The sequence below is a fragment of the Ovis aries genome, chromosome X (genome assembly GCF_016772045.2).
Source record: "Ovis aries strain OAR_USU_Benz2616 breed Rambouillet chromosome X, ARS-UI_Ramb_v3.0, whole genome shotgun sequence".
Classification (NCBI taxonomy): Eukaryota; Metazoa; Chordata; class Mammalia; order Artiodactyla; family Bovidae; genus Ovis; species Ovis aries.
Window position 1 is genome coordinate 139,752,301 of NC_056080.1, and position 15,771 is coordinate 139,768,071.

Consider the following 15,771-nt stretch of genomic DNA (forward strand, 5'->3'; position numbering starts at 1 on the left):
TTAGTTCCTCTTCACTTTCTGCCATGAGGGTGGTGTCATCTTCATATCTGAGGTTATTGATATTTCTCCTGGCAATCTAGGCATACCTCAAGAAACACTATTTCTTAAAAGCAGCTGGAAATAGAGAAAGTTAGTAACAATATCCTAGTAAACTCAGTAAATTCAGTCATTCCTTATTTTAGTAAGGTAACATTTCATTCGAGGACAGAATGGCTCTGAGATGGCTTCTTTCTTCATCTTCAGAAAGGCTGGGAAAGTCCCTGGAAACCATTAGTGAAGTGAAGTCACTCAGTCATGTCCAACTCTTTGCAACCATATGGACTGAATATAGCCTACCAAGCTCCTCGGTCCATGGGATTTTCCAGGCAAGAATACTGGAGTGGGTTTCCATTTTCTTCTTCAGGAGACCTTCCCAATCAGGGATTGAACCCAGGTCTCCCACATTGCAGGCAGATGCTTTACCATCTGAACCACCAAGGAAATCTTTACCCGAAGTCCTTACTGGAAACCATTACCGGTTGGCAAGGTCCCTGGAAACTATTACTGTAAGGAGCTGCTTCATTTTTTTGTGCCTTGCAATTAGCAAACGGAGCTCTAAACTCTTGAAGCCCAGAGTTATATCCAACAGAATAATCTCCACCATAGGTATTAAAAATTGACTGATCATTGTAAGCATTGTGGAAATTGCCATACATTTGATCAGAATAATTAAACCTTTCATTACTGGCTGAGAAGGGAACAGGTAGAAACACGATAGGAGGGTTTCTGCTGCTGGCACCTCCAACTGCCGCCCCATAAACACTTGGATCTGCACCAAAGACATTTGGGCTTGCCCTGCCAGGCATCTGGTTTGCATCAAAAGACCATCAGGTTTGGGCCACAAGGCATCAGGTTTGGTCCGCGGAAGAAAGGCATCGTGTTTGCCCTGCAAGGAGTCGGGTTTGGTCCACTGCTGAAAGGCATCAGGTTGGGTCTGCAAGGCATAGAGTTTGTGTTGCATGGCATTGGGTTTGGGCTGCCAGGAATCAGGTTTGCCTAGGAACCTATTCTTCCCCAGCGGTTACCTTGCCTGGCAAATGGAATCTCTCTTACTCCCCTAGGCTGTGACTTTGCATATTCTTTGAGGAGTATAATTTTAATTTCACACCGCCCAGAACCAATCAGGTGGTATCTGGTTTCTAACAGCTTCCTCACTTGTTTCTCGTCAGTGTATGTGATAAAACAGAAAGCTTGTCTTTGGTATGTTTTTGGACACAGTGGAAGCTCAATATAATGAATCATGCCAAATACACCAAAATACTCTCTGATATTTTTCTTCAGACATCTGAGGATTCAACCCCCCCACAAACATTTTTCTTGGGAGGAATTACGAGTCCAAGGCTTTAGCCTTTTTAAGATCGATCACTTTGCCATCCAGTTTGTGCTTTTTAACTTTTCAACGGTGGCCTTATTTTTGAAAAGCACAAATGCAAAGCCTCTGGAAAGTCCAGTGTCTGGATGGGTTCTAAGAGTAAAGTATATGATCTCACCAAATTGGGTCAAGTATCGGAGAAGAGCTTGCTTAATGATATTATGGGCTATTCCTTCAATAAACATTTTATGGGCATCATTCTGATTCTTGGTGGCTTTGATTTGGGATCCCTCAAGGAACTGTTTCTCTTTGATTTTGCTAATTGTGAAGCTCATGGCATCTCTGAAGACAGGCTGGCGGCTGCAGAGCCGTGTCGCTGACTGAAAGCTGACTGGGGGTCAACTGACAGAGAAGGGAAATATGGGAATTGGTGGGAAGATGATGAAACAGGGATGTGGTGACATGAGATCTTGGGAGTGAGTGGTTTGAACTTTGAAATGAGCTCTGAGGAGAGTGCCTGGTTGTACGTGAAAGAAGACAACAAAAAAGACACAGATGTGTATAGTGGACTTTTGGACTCAGAGGGAGAGGGAGAGGGTGGGATGATTTGGGAGAATGGCATTGTAACATGTATACTATCATGTAAGAATCGAATCGCCAGTCTACGTCTGATGCAGGATACAGCATGCTTGGGGCTGGTGCATGGTGATGACCCAGAGAGATGTTATGGGGAGGGGAGGTGGGAGGGGGTTCATGTTTGGGAATGCATGTACACCCCTGGTGGATTCATGTCAATGTATGGCAAAACCAGTACAGTATTGTAAAGTAAAATAAAGTAAAAATAAAAATTTAAAAAAACAGCAAAAAAAAAAAAAAAAAAGTGAGCCATATTTGCCTGGCAGAAGTTGGTTTGCTTCGGACATGTGAATTTGTGTCCTTAACACAAAAATAATAACCCAATAAAAAGAAAGTTTGTCAGGAGCTGCAGCGACTCCTCATCTTGTTCTCTTCAGATGGCATCTCTTAAATTTTGTTAAAACTTGTTAGTTTCTTCAAGATGAAGCCTGCACATCTCAATGACCACTTGTTCATTGCTCTTCTTTCTGTTCTTTCCCTCCACGGCAATATTTAGGGTCAGAGATGGGAATGGAGGTGAGGCAGGTAGACTGGAAAGTGGACTACAGGGAAAGCACAATGCCTGAAGGTTATGCTGAAAAGTCAAAGTGAAAGGCGCCCAGTCATGTCCGACTCTGTGACCCATGTATAGTCCATGGAATTCTCCAGGCCAGAATACTGGAGTAGGTAGCTATTCCTTTTTCCAGGGGATCTTCCTAACCCTCGGATCAAACCCCAGGTCTCCAGCATTGCTGGTGGATTTTTTATCAGCTAAGCCACCAGGGAAGCCCAAGAATACTGAAGTGGGTAGCCTATCCTTTCTCCAGCAGATCTTCCTGACCCAGGAATCAAACCAGGGTCTCCTGCATTGCAGGATAATTCTTTACCAGCTGAGCTACCAGGGAAGCACAGGTTATGCTGAAGGGATCTAAAAATAACATTAAATTTTTTTTTTAAAAAAGGCTTTGTTTTGACGTAATTTACATACCATTGGATTCATCGTTCCAGTTCTGACCTCTTTAGTATATTTGTGTAGTTGTTCAGATCATTACCACTAGCTAATTTTAGAAACTGTTTATACTCTGAGAAGAAATTCTGTACCCCAATAATTAGTTACTTCTCATTTTCCCCTCAACCCTCCCAAATCATACAGTTATGACCCTTTGTGTCTGGTTTCTTTCACTTCAGTTCAGTTCAGTCGCTCAGTCGTGTCTGACTCTTTGCGACCCCATGAATTGCAGCACTCCAGGCCTCCCTGTCCATCACCAACTCCCGGAGTTCACTCAGACTCATGTCCATCGAGTCCGTGATGCCATCCAGCCATCTCATGCTCTGTCGGCCCCTTCTCCTCCTGCCCCCAATCCCTCCCAGCATAAGAGTCTTTCCCAATAAGTCAGCTCTTCGCATGAGGTGGCCAAAGTAGTGGAGCTTCAGCTTTAGCATCATTCCTTCCAAGGAAATCCCAGGGCTGATCTCCTTCAGAATGGACTGGTTGGATCTCCTTGCAGTCCAAGGAACTCTCAAGAGTCTTCTCCAACACCACAGTTCAAAAGCATCAATTCTTCTGTGCTCAACCTTCTTCACAGTCCAACTCTCACATCCATACATGACTACAGGAAAAACCATAGCCTTGACTAGATGGACCTTAGTCGGCAAAGTAATGTCTCTGCTTTTGAATATACTATCTAGGTTGCTCATAACTTTTCTTCCAAGGAGTAAGTGTCTTTTAATTTCATGGCTTTCACTTAGCCCACTGTTTTCAAGGGTCATCCATGTTTCAGTATTTTATTCTTTTTCATGGCTGAATAATATTACATTGCATGGATATATATTTTGTGTATCTCTCTAGAAGAAAGCATTGGTATTGTTATATCATTCCATATCTGCATCATAGTTAAAATAAGTATAAGGGATTTTTCTGTTGGTCATTTGCATTTCTGACTTCTAGCATGGTGAGTCAGTGTAGATAGATTCATCATAACTGTCTAGATTACTGAACATTGAGTATTAACTTTTCCTTCCATTTGAAGACAAAAACTCAATATTTTGAATGCTTAGTTTAGCTACTTTTTCCTTTATGTTTCGTATCAGGAATACTGGAGTGGGGTAGCCATTCCCTTCTCCAGGGGAGCTTCCTGACCCAGGGATTAAACCCAGGTCTCCTGCATTGCAGATAGATCCTTTACTATCTGACCCACCAGGGAAGACCTGCCTATCCAATATAATTGAGTAATTTGTGTTTGTCTTCTTTCAAATATTTGATTTTTTGAGGGGAGGGTTTTTTAATTCCTCCATGGCACCACACCACATATTCTGTCTCTACATACTGTTCTCAGTGAATTTCTGCAATTACTCATTACAAAAAAGGTATTATTGTTGATAATAATACCTGCTTGTTTCTCTGCAAATACGTGTATTTGCCATCATTTGGAGATAAGAGAAAGGGAACTGTATTTTAAAAACTCCCCCTATGAAATTAAACCTTAGTGAAAATGAATTATTTCACAACAAAGGTAAAACTAAAAACTCTAGGAAAAAAAAAAAAAAACAACAAAAAACAAAACCCTGGCTCACACTTTAATTATAAACTATTTGAAGCCCCAGCTGCTCCCACATCTCTCAGATATTCCACACACCTGTGCCTTTGTTCATTCTGAACATTCTTCCTCAAATGCCTTTATTTTATCCTCAGCCAACCACCCTATCCCCATCCAGTCTACCTAATCTTTATAGCTTCCCTCTGTGAACCTTTTACACCCCTTTTGTACATTTTCATCAAGGTGCATATATATGTGTCTGTTTGTGAGCTTCTCATGGACACTGTGCCATACTTAACCTAAAGGTTTCAACACAAAGCATAATATATATAATATCTGGCACAGTTTTTTTCTTGTGTGTGTGTGTTTGTTTTTAAGAAACTCACTAAATGTTTGTTTAAATAAACAAAACACTAGAATTCTGAGGACCACATTTTTAATAAATACTTGGTTTAACTGGCCTCTGGGAGGATGAACCTGTTGCAGATTACTTCCTGAATGCTGTTGTGAGACAGTTTTGGAGATCTGCTTCCCTGGTAGCTCAGCTGGTAAAGAATCTGCCTGCAGTGCAGGAGACCCCAGTTTGATGCCTGGGTCAAGAAGATCCGCTGGAGAAGGGATAGGCTATCCACTCTAGTATTCTCAGGCTTCCCTGGTGGCTCAGCTGGTAAATAATCCACCTGCAATGTGGGAGACCTGGGTTCGATCCCAGGGTTAGGAAGATCACCTGGAGAAGGAAATGGCTACCCACTCCAGTATTCTGGACTAGAGAATTTCATGGACTGTATAGCCTGTGGGATCACAAAAATTTGGACACAACTGAGCAACTTTCACTTTCCCTTTGGGGATTTGACCTATCTTCCTATGGAAGAGGCTGTGCTATGGGAATTTTATTATTTTGGGGTCATTTGTAAACCAATTGAAATAACCACAAAGAAGACAAAGCTCCATTTAGCTCCTGCTTTCACTAGAATGAGAATCTTAGGGGCATTTTACCCTCTGTGTTTCTAAATTAATGAGACACCCTGATGGCTTATTTACCGGGTGGCTCTTTTTCTAATTAGGCTATGGCTGATGTCATAGTTTTGACCCCTTCGTGGGCTGGTTAGCTTTATTCAATTACATAGCTACAGGCTGCACTCATGACCCTAGTCCTTAACCTTGCAAATGCTTGTTCCTGGGGATGCTGGGTCAGAGGGCTACATGTAAATGAACCAGTGAAAAGACAGTGCTCATTTCTGGATACACAATTCAAAGCATTTAACCTACTGATCTTGGGTCAGTAGTGTCATCTTGGTTACCAAAAGACAATGCATCATTACTATAATTACTTGTGAGGCAGTAAAAAAAGAATATTTTTAAAAAGATTGTATCTACTCCTTGTCCCCTAATGAAAATGATTATGTTCACTGAGAAGGCAATAGCAACCCACTCCAGTACTCTTGCCTGGAAAATCCCATGGACGGAGGAGCCTGGTGGGCTGTAGTCCATGGGGTCGCTAAGAGTCAGACACAACTGAGTGACTTCACTTTCACTTTTCACTTTCATGTATTGGAGGAGGAAATGGTAACCCACTCCAGTGTTCTTGCTTGGAGAATCCCAGGGACAGGGGAGCCTGGTGGGCTGACGTCTGCGGGGTCACACAGAGTCAGACACGACTGAAGCGACTTAGCAGCAGAGCAGCAACACTGACGTACTCTCCTCCCACACATGATCCATGATCTTTAGCTGTCTAAAATGTTTCAAAATGACTCCTTTCTACTGTCTTGTCTAAAGAAATTAAAGTCTATACTGTTTAGCTTTAGTTTCCCATGGCAATGGTGCCACACAACTTAATATATTTTAGGTACTGAAATATTGGCATCAGGTTCCTAATGTTAACTTTCCTTATGAGCAGTACAGTATCCATAATTCTGACTAGTAATTTATTCTTATTACACATTAAATCAAAATATGTATATTGGAGAATTGAAGGAACTGGAGATTTCTTTGTTAGGAAGTGGATAAATGAATGAATAAATGTTAGGCACCCAGACAGTCATCAAAGGTATTTTTACAAACGTGGACTGCTTGTAAAAGCAAACAACATAAAACACAGAACAAGTGACACAGAAGCTAGAGATATAAAGTCAGGATTTGCTGCTTTGAGGGTAGGGAGACCAAGCGCTATAATACATGTAGACTGTCATAATATTTGTATTTTCAGGAGCATGGTATACACGACTTAGGTTTGTTTTACTGAGATCTAGACCATGCCTGCAGTATTTATAGCTCTTAATTTGATCACCCCTTAGATGTTAGTATCTCATTTATAATTGTTGGAGAATGGGGGGAAAATGAAAGATGACATATGCCTTAATAGTCAATCTGCCTCTCTTCTCATGGGACTCAACCTTGGCAGAAGGATGATGTGGGACCCATAAATCAGCAAGGTATCCTGATTTGATATGCTGACATAGACCTGTCTCTGTGGTAATATGTTCTTTAATGCTCTGTTGAACCTGTTCTCTTTAGTGAAATGAAAATGCATGTGTTTGACATACTTGGTCTAGTTGGTTGTTTGATAAAGTGAGATTTCCCTTATTCTTTTTCCTCTTCATTTTCCACAGAGACTGCCAGTGCCCATTACTTCAATTAAGTTGAGAGGGCTAGCAGATAGATTGAAAAATGATCATTTAGGTTGTACTGTTCTCTACTAACTTTGAGTACATCCGAATAGTGATCCAGCTAAATGTAGTTCACTGGACATAGACTAAAGTTAATTTGACATCAAAAGTCTTTAACGACTGAATCCAGCTTCCAGACTTCTAGCTACATGAGAGCTATTTAAAAGTAACTTTTTGCCATCTGCATAAGAAGAGATAAATGTGCCAGGTTGTAGGAAGACCACATAAACATGGCAGTTTCAAGAACTGCTTGATGTGACATGTGTAGGTATTAAAATATGCCTTTCTCCAGATAATACCACTTAAACAGGCAGTTCAATCATGCTAATCTCAGATATACATATTTAAAGTTTTTTTAAAAGAATTGGTAGAGAGGAAGATTCATCCTCCATCACTATGTACTGAACAATATGCAGTATATAATAAAGGGGAGTCTACTGAGATGCTCTCTGTGCCTCCTGGTCTTCCTTAGAATTCTGAGAGCCTCAAAGACTTCCTGGTTGCAGGTTTGAGTTGGATCTACCCCAGAAAGAATGAGAGTCCATTCCCCAAACACCTATACATAACCCGAAGAATACTGGAACAATAGTATATGACCTTGTATTTCTTTTTTTTCCCTCTTCACCTTCAAATTAGCCAGTGTCATGTCAAAGAATGGGAGTACCCTATGGATGTACAGATAAAAATATTCCAAAATTGCTTTTTATTTATTTATTTTTGTATATAGGCCAGAGCTGCCCACACCCCTTGAGTTTATTAAAATCTGAAGTTTGTAGTCTATTTTGATATTTTCCCTCATAGAATTATTTTTTTTTTTTGACTTTAACTTTTCGGTAGAGAGAAAGAAACTTGACCTGCCAACTCACATTTTTTTTATTTGTTTGTTTATAAGTCACTGGTGGAGGGGCTTTTTTAAAAATTAATAATTTGTATTGCTTATACATGAATATATACTTGCATATAAATCATGGAAATGTAGAGTTAGATATTCTTATTGTGTAAATATAGATATGAATAAATATATGGAATCAACTTATACACATAAGAAGTATGTGTGTTTAATGCTCTTTGAAGACTTATAAAGAATATCTGATTACTCAATTCATATACAGTCATCCCTCAGCATCCTTGGGGACTAATTCCAGGACTCCCTTCTGGTAACAAAATCCATGGATGCTCAAGTCCCCTATATAAAATGTTATAGAATTTGCATATAACCAAGCATCCACCTGTATACTTTAAATCATCTTCAGATTGCTTATAATACTTAATCCAGTGTAAATTATTTATCCATTTACAATTTATTTATGGATTTACAGCTATGAAAATAGTTGCCAGTACACAACAAATTCAATTTTTGCTTCTTGGAAGTTTCTGGAATTTTTTCCAAATATTTTCAATCTGAATTTGGTTGAATCTTCAGATACAGAGAGCCAGCTGTAGTACTTAATGTGAACTTCTTTCTAGTTCTTTTTGTTGGGTCAAAGAAACATCTGTATTTAAATATTCATAGACTCTTGTCTTTAGCCTAAGAAATAAAAGTACTGAGAAGATGTTTTATTTCTGTGGTACATTTTTTGCCTCATAAATAATTTTTAACATATCTCCTCTAGGGAAAAATACATGGACTAATAATTTTCCAGTTGTGATTATTTTGCAAATATAATTCCTGATTTTGTAACGGAAAACACACTTAAAAATAAAGCTTACAGTGCTTGTGTCTCATGTTTAATCCCCTTCCAGTTACAACCCACACAATCCAAGCTAATCACAGGGAGAATAGTTGCAGAGTGACAATTACAGAGTTTTGTGCAAAGTGCATAAGACATGCAGAAAGTACTCAAGAATATAATCAATACTAATTGAAGTTGTATTGAGAATCATCTGACAGAGATGGACAAAGGAAGGCTAATGCTGCTCCAGTGAAACCCTTGAGTCAGGTCCTAAGACAAGGGAGGATTTAGGTATATCTAGAAATAGAGGAATGATGCTAAAGCTGAAACTCCAGTACTTTGGCCACCTCATGCGAAGAGTTGACTCATTGGAAAAGACTCTGATGCTGGGAGGCATTGGGGGCAGGAGGAGAAGGGGACAACCGAGGATGAGATGGCTGGATGGCATCACCGACTCTATGGACGTGAGTTTGAGTGAACTCCAGGAGATGGTGGTGGACAGGGAGGCCTGGTGTGCTGCAATTCATGGGGTTGCAAAGAGTCGGACACGACTGAGTGACTGAACTGAATTGAACTGAAAATTAGAGGAATCGGAGATAAGAAGAAAAATACAAACTCACAAGGATGTCTTCTGGACGAAGACAAAAAGATGAAGATGAGTACTGCTTTGGTTAGTGAGAAATGGAATATGGTGAATCAGTAGTCAGTTGTAAACTAATTTTAGACTTTTCACTCTTTTCTTCAGCAGTGATTTGCTTCTGTACAGAAGTATTATCTGCTTTAAGTGACAGTAGCTAAAGAATCCAGATATCAAGGATTTATGCCCATCCAGTTGCTTTTTCTTTATTCATGCAAATGGCAGGCTTTAGAATCTTGAACCATATAGTTCTCAGTACTTTTGTGAATGTGAGGAGCGATAATCCTTATCTGGCAGTTCTTTATTTTTTTCTATCTGCCAATGTCCATTTTAGTCTTCTGCCAGTGTGGATTCTCCGCCTGCAATCAACTACACAGGTTTTACTGTGTAGTTTTACTGTGTAGTTTTACTACTGTGTGTTTTACTTTGTTTTCTCAACCTCTGTTAATCAAGGCTTCATTTTATCCCCTGACAATATAATATCCAAATTATCTGTGCCTTCTCTCTGTAGATATTGCTTCCTAATAGATTGTCTATTCCAGCCTTAATAAGCATTCCTAGGCTTGTCAGAGAGGAACCTTAAGAAAGAGTATAGCACTTGTATAAATTCAATGATTTCAAACAGTCAGCCAAAGCACGTAATTAACATTGGACAGAGAAAGGGGAATAATGGTATCTCAGGCAGAGAAAGCAGTATGCACAAAAATTAAATTTGTTATTTGAGCAACAGTAGTGTAGCTGGGGAACTGTTTATAAGGAAACATGATAGGAGATGAAGCTGGAAATATGGGCCTATTTTGAGTATGTAATAAATATTTTTGAACCTTCATGTGTCAGGCACTATACATGAATTTGTCTGTACAAGGATGAATAGAGTATTTCCATGAACTAACAGTAGGATGGTGATAGGCTTGTAATGCATGCTCCATTATAATGTAAATGTAGTCAGAGTTAAACAAAGGCTGTTTAGGCAATTGAGGAGGTGATTACCAATCTTAGCCTGGATGCAGAAAGGGGTAAGATATCATGAAGAGAACAAAATGAGGAGCCAAGGGAGTTCAGCACTAAATCCTGAGATGTTCCAGCATTTAAAGGACCAAGGAGTTTCACAGTCTATGGAGTTTACGGCAATTTAAAGTTGAAAACTATTTGGTGTCTAGAATGCCTTAGAAAAGTGCTTTCTCCTGAAGATTCAGAAACTGATTAAACTACAGTCCTCATATTCAGTTGATTTCCCTTACAGAGAATGATATATTAGCATAAAAATCTATGTGTATCTTTGTGGTCACATATGAATGAGCCAAAAATATATGATAGCACTTGAATTCTCAGTCATTAATTTAAAAATAGGACACCAAAAACAAAAGTAGTAAAAGAAAAGTTTGTTATATTAAACTTCATCAAAATTAAAACTTTGCATTTTAAAAGACACCATTGAGAAAACAAGAAGGAAGGTCACACACTGGGAGAAAATATTTTCAAATAATATAACATCCAATAGTGAACTTGCAGTCAGAATACATGAAGAATATTTACTGTTCAATTATAAGAAAGCAAGTAACCCAATTAAAAATGAGGGAAAGATACGAATAGCAATTTTATAAAAAAAGATATTGAAATGGTCAATAAGCACAGACAAAGATGCATAACATGATTATGACGTTAATCATGAGGGGAATGCATAGTAAAGCCACAATAGAATACTACTTCAAACCCACTTGAATAACTATAATAAACATACATATATAATCATATGTGTTGGTAAGAATGTGGAGAAATGAGAATTTTCATATATTAATAATGGGTATATAAAATAGCAAACTGCTTTAGAAAAGCTTGATGTTTCTTCCAAAGATTAACATATATTCACAATATTACCTAACAAATCCACTCTTAAGATCTACCCAAGAAAAATGAAAACCTATGTCTTGTACACAAATGTTTATAGCTGAATTCTTCATAATAGCTCAAAAGTGAGAAAAATGTCTATCAACATGTGAATATAAACAAATGGAGTATATCCATGTGTGTGTGTGAGTGTGCATGCACGCAGATGGATGGAATTCCCAAAATTTCTCTAGGCTATCTTAGAAAACATCTCGAAATATCTCATGTTTGATTTGTGTTATACTAGCCTGCCAATGCAAAAGCCATGAGGAAGGAGGCTTGGCATATGCAAAGGTGTCATCAAGCCTCAGGACATCCCCTGTTCCCGAGCATCTACCCCCAAAACCAGAGTCTATCTGCTTTACTGTTTCATGCTCTCGTCTACACCTCTGACTTTATGGCGGGGGCTGTCCCCCACCGGTTCTCTCGGAGAAGGAGTAAATGTGCAGCTCCAAGTCAATAAAAATTCCTGGGCATGACAAGAGTGTTTCAACTTACGAACTCCTCTGAAGGTTATCTAGCCTGCCTGTATAGGTTCGTCTGGCCACATGTGATTGTTTACAGCCTCCCAACCTGAGAGGCACGAGATGTTTTAGACTTACTAAAGGCAAATTCTTTTGGGAAGTTAGAAATTATTAGTATAGTGGGTTGGTTAGGAATTATATTGGTGAAAGGTTTTTCGCTTGTTGTGCCAATAATTGCTGCTAATTCCCTGCCCTTGGTGTGACAAGGGTGTCTCAGGTCAAACTTCTCTGCTGGCAAACTAGTTTGTGTGACAGGATTATCCATATTCCTGCCACTAAGCACATGATTGTTTACTACCTCTCAACCATAAACAGCACAGAGAGTTTTGGAGTATTTTGAGAGTCTTAATTGGCATAGGGCATTTCTTATTGTTGAGTCAATGATTGCTGCCAGGCCTCCATATCCTTAGGCACCTGGGAATATATTAATCAATGTATTTGGACTATAGAAAAGGAAATATAGTAGTTTTTAAAGTTAGAAATACTAGACTTTTTGAATTAATGAATTTTCTCTTTTGTTATAGATCACTGTACTTCGTTATAAATCACTGTGTCCTTGCTATGTAAAAATGTAACTTTATCACTATCTTAAGACTAAATAGATCTTAAGGGGAACATTGGTGAAGGGTTTTCATTTGTTGGGCTGATGTTTGCTGCTAAATCTCCATATTCCCTGCCCTTATAATGAATATAACTAACATATAGGAGAAATAAGTATTAACCTTTAAGATTAATCATGTTAACCTTGGGTTAAATTCCTTTCTTGATTGTAACTCACTACACCCTCACTCTATAGGAATGAAACTTTATTTGGAGGATGGTGCCTGGTTTAAGAAAAAACACCCTTGGAAAAAATAAGTTTTTTGGTTATCAGAAAGAAAGGGTCGTAAAATGTCAGCAGGTCTCATGGCCAGAAGATGATGTAAAACCCCTAAGATCTTTTTTAATGTAAAGCACATGATTTTGATAAAGGTCAGGACTGCTGACCCCCGCGTGACTCTGTATTCATCCCTATGTGTAACAAAAGGTATATAAGCAAACCCAAAAATAAAGAAATGGGATCAGTTTCCAGAAAGACTGATTCCCCCATGTCATTCTTTCTTGCTCCCTGTTTTTCTGGCTGAATTCTCATCTGGAGCGTGGGTGCCCACCATGTCTACTTACTTGCCCCGGTTTTCAAGCCCACGTGAGAAGGAGCCCAAGGAGGGGCACCTTCTGATATTCAAGTGGCGCCGGTGGCCCAACATAGATGGTGCAAATTCCTTGTCTTGGAATTATATTGGTATTCCACTTAAACCAAGTTATTCAGCCTTTTTCTCTGCTACTATTTTCTGGCCGAATTCCCATCTGGTGCATGGCTACCCACCAAGCCTACTAATTTTACCTGGGCTTCTAAGATCGGACCAGGGGGGGCCTCAGTGCCTCCTCTCCTTCAGGAGAACAGGAAGACGCCTGTGGCCTATGTAGGTGGTGATTGGTATTCCATGTAAACCAAGTTATTCAGCCTCTTTTTCTCTGCTAATTTTCTAATCCCTCTCTATCTGTAATTAAATAAGTTATTTCCAAGGATGCTGACTGCATTCCCACCTTTGAATCACCCTGGATCCACCAGAGCTGGACCCTGGCATATATATATATATATAAATGTTAACATTTATATTCTGGAATGTTTCCTTGTGCAACTAGAAAACTGCAATGGAAATTTGTGTTGACGCTTCTGTATTTAAAATGGATAGCCAATAAGGTCCTACTGTATAGCACAGGAAGCTTTGCTCAATGTTATGTGGCTGTCTGAATAGGAATGGAGTTTTAGAGAGAATGGATACATACATATGTATGATGGAGTCCCTTTGCTGTCCACCTGAAACTATCACAACATTGTTAATCAGCTATACTATAATATAAAACAAAGTTTTTTTTTTAAATGTGTTGAAATGCAAGGATTGTGATATTTTAAAGTACTCATCTCTATGTATGCTGTGAGTTGATTGGTTGACTTTTTAAAAATAACAACTTTTGACGTGTAATATACATACAGAAAAGTATACAATACCCATAATATGTGTATAGGCTCTATTTTGACAAACTGAACATCTGATTTTTTAATTACAATTCTCAGGTAAATGATGAATTTGGAAATATTCAGTAAGCACCAAAAAAAACCTTAATATAAATATTATAAAATAATCATGACATTTTGTTACTCTGAAGATGATTATACTCTTTAACCACATTAATGTCAATAATATTCAGTCTTCCAAAATAGAGTTTCTGAGTCAGTCCACAATGGAGATGCATTTTTCTTACTTTATTGTATCATTTTTACACAAGAGTACACCCGGCAGCAGTAAAATTCTCTTAGAGGATTTGTGAACACTTAAAGATTTTCTCTAAGAATATATACAGAAAACAAATTTCTTCAAACAGTTATAAGTTCAAAAATTATCACCTATGGAAATATAAAGCAAGAATCAAATGCCTAAGTTTAGTTTTCTATTAGAGCAATATGTGTAAAATAATACCTAAAATGGCTGCCAAATAATTTATTGAATTACCTGCTGCTTCTAATTTTGTTTTCTGAAGTTCCATAGTAAACCTGCTGCCGCTGCTGCTGCTGTTAAGTTGCTTCAGGCATGTCTGACTCTGTGCGACCCCATAGACAGCAGCCCACCAGGCTCCACCATCCCTGGGATTCTCCAGACCAGAACACTGGAGTGGGTTGCCATTTCCTTCTCCAATGCATGAAAGTGAAAAGTGAAAGTGAAGTGGCTCAGTCGTGTCTGACTCTTTGTGACCCCATGGACTGCAGCCTACCAGGCTCCTCCATCCATGGGATTCTCCAGGCAAGAGTACTGGAGTGGGTTGCCAAACCTTCTGAAGATTCACAAAAGAGAAACCATTCCACTTCCCAATGTCTAAGGAAGTGAGTAGAAGCAGACAGAAGGCTGATTTTTCTACACTTGAGGTAAAAAGGAGAATTTTCTTGGATCAGGTTTCCATATTGGTTTGTTGAATTAGCTATCTGCTAGATGTATTCATCTATATTCCAAGAGAATATATATATATATATATATATACACCTATAGTGGACAGTCTGGAAAGCAAGGGAGGGAGGGAGGGATGAAGAAAACTTATATAGCTATATATGGTTATCAGTTCAGTTCAGTTGCTCAATCGTGTCTTTTTCTGACCTCATGGACTGCAGCACACCAAGCTTCCCTGTCCTTCACAATCTCCCGGAGCTTGCTCAAAATCATGCTCATCGAGTTGGTGACACCATCAAGCCATCTAATCTTCTGCTGTCCCCTTCTCCTCCTGCTTTCAATCTTTCTCAGCATCAGGGTCTTTTCCAATGAGTCAGTCCTTCGAATAAAGTGGCCACAGTACTGAAGCTTCAGCTTCAGTGCCAGTCCTTCCAATCAATATTCAGGACTGATTTCTTTTAGGACTGACTTGCTGGATCTCCTTGCAGTCCAAGGTCAAGGGTCTTTTCCAACACCACAGTTTGAAAGCATCAATTCTCCAGCGCTCAGCTTTCCTTATGGTCCAACTCTCACATCTGTACATGACCACTGAATAAACGATAGCTTTGACTAGACAAACCTTTGTCAGAAAAGTAATGTCTCTGCTTTTTTAATATGCTTTCTAGGTTTGTCATAACTTTTTTTCCAATGAGAAAGTCTTTTTTAATTTTATGGCTAAAATCACCATCCACAGTGATTTTAGAGCCCAATAAAATAAAGTCTGTCCCTGTTTCCATTGTTTCCCCATCTATTTGCTGTGACGTGATGGAATAAGATGGTATGATCTTTTTTTAAAAGAAAAAGGTTGAGTTTTAAGCCAGCTTTTTCACTCTCCTCTTTCACTTACATCAAGAGGCT

At 38.9% G+C, this 15,771-nt stretch overlaps 1 pseudogene; it reads right to left on the reverse strand.

Annotated features, from left to right (window-relative positions):
• Window positions 1–1,035: 1,035 nt before the first annotated feature.
• LOC105605726 (heterogeneous nuclear ribonucleoprotein D-like) lies at window positions 1,036–1,686 on the reverse strand (annotated as a pseudogene).
• Between the last annotated feature and the right edge of the window lie 14,085 nt (window positions 1,687–15,771).